Source organism: Octopus bimaculoides, chromosome 2 (genome assembly GCF_001194135.2).
Source record: "Octopus bimaculoides isolate UCB-OBI-ISO-001 chromosome 2, ASM119413v2, whole genome shotgun sequence".
In the NCBI taxonomy this organism is placed as follows: domain Eukaryota; kingdom Metazoa; phylum Mollusca; class Cephalopoda; order Octopoda; family Octopodidae; genus Octopus; species Octopus bimaculoides.
The window spans coordinates 106,563,076-106,565,307 of record NC_068982.1 but is presented as its reverse complement, the minus strand read 5'-3'; positions in this window follow the sequence as shown (position 1 = coordinate 106,565,307).

Genomic DNA, 2,232 nt, shown 5'->3' with positions numbered 1-2,232 from the left:
CGTATATACACACACACGGGCAGATATGTATTTACGCATACCCACACACACATGTATGTATGTATGAATGTATATATGTATGTATGTACGTACGTGTGTGTGTGTATGTGTGTGTATCTATGTGTGTGTTTATGTATGTATGCATGTATGCATGTATGTCTGTATATGGGAGCCAACGTGCACGTGAGACTACGTCTAATGTGTCTATGTCACCATGTGTTTTATAATGGTGTGCGTATGTGTATGTGCGCATATGAATGTTTATGTATGCATGCGCGCGCTTGTGCGTGCGTGTATGTGTGTGTGTATGTGTGTGTGTGTGTGTGTGTGTGTGTGTGTGTGTGTGCTCGCGTGTATTATCTCTTTATAGGCTTAACCAAAGAACTAACATCACAGTCTCCTTTCACAGTGAACACAGCTTAGCGAATAAACGTAGATTTCCATAAATCTCCGCCCCACTTATTTCCCTCCCCCTCTTTCTCGTTCATCATTCATCCTTCTTGCTCACACTTTCTCTCACTCACCACTCACTCTGTCTATTTGTGTGTAAGCCTGCCTTTTCATTTTGACCCGTCCCCTATGTAAAACTGCCTTGCTCTGACCGAATCTGTTTCTGCTGGTGATAATGTCGACGATAGTGGGAGGGGACTTAACTCCTTAATCTCTCACTGACATCATCCTATCAAACTCACTGCTTTCCTTGTGATCTCCAACAACAGAAGATAACAACAGTGTTATGTACATCGTAGTTCAGTTCTTATATCGAACGCATTCTTTAAGACTATGATGATAAACAGGGCTTAGTAATAACCACACGAGATGGATATCACAAATATGTATTAGAGCATGTATTGACTATAAGTAATCTTTGGGAAGGAACATTAACATTAACGCAGAGGTTCACGGTTGGCTTCGCCCGTTAGCACAGACTGCAGTCCAGCCCAGCTTGTAAACGTACTCATGGAAACACGTAAACATTCATCCATGAATTCATAAACACATACACGTACACACACATAAACACATACATGCATACATATGATGTGTATGTGTGTGTGTTTCTCTGTCTGTGTGTGTAAGTATGTGTGTGTGTGTGTGTTTGTTTGTGTACTGGAAGCACGTAGTTACTAACTAACCATCACGTTAATCGACCGGCAAAGGATTTAGCCTGAAGAAAGATCTTAGCAATGAGAACAATTTCGCTGAAATCCCTGCTATTGAGCAGCCATATTTAGCGTGGGCACTGTTCAGGCAGCTATTGGAAAGGAGCCAGAAAAGGGCGTCCCTAATACTTCTAGCTCCACTAGCTGGTCAGTTCACACCTTCAATGATTTAGTCGAACAAATGGGTCCCAGAAGTTATTTTTAAAGTCTGATACTTATCCTGTAGGATTCTTTTGCCGAACCGCTATGTTTAAGACATGAAAACAAACCAACGCCGGTTGTCAAGCGATGGTAAAGGGGAAATACACACACACACACACGCTCTCTCTCTCTCTCTCTCTTTCATACACACGTACACACACACACTCTCTTTCTCTGACACACACACACACATATACGACAGACTTTCTCAAAGTTTCCATTTACCAAATTCCCTCACAAGACATTGGTGGGCACAGGCCTATATCAGAGAACACTTGCCCAGGGTGCCGCGCAGTGGGGCTAAACCCCAAGCCACCTGCTTACAAAGCCAGCTTCTAAACCACACACATATGTCATGTAATATAGACGCTTAATCAGATGATGACATTAACAAAGACTTGTGCTTCTTTCCAAATCATCAGAGTAATGCCTCTATTCAGTAGAATCCCTCCTTTTGTCTACAATACTTAATTTAATTTTAAATTGTCGTTCTCCAAGTTTGGTTTTAGGCAGTTATCTTACACATAACATACATACATAAATACATATATGCATGTATTCATTCATACATGTATGCATGCATATATGCATGCTTACATACATACATGCATATTGGGGTCCTGGGATACGTAACACATTGCCTAAATACCAATCTTGAGAAATTAAGCTTCTCAAAAGCAGAAAGGAGAAAGCTAATTCGAAAACTACAGATCCAATTCATCACTGGAACTGTAAAAATCTGTAAAACGTTTCAGAAATTTATCATGAGCATGCCTAGAATTGTAATTATATGCATGAGAATACATACATGAAACAGAACATACAAATCTGCACACATACATACATACATACATACATACATACATAC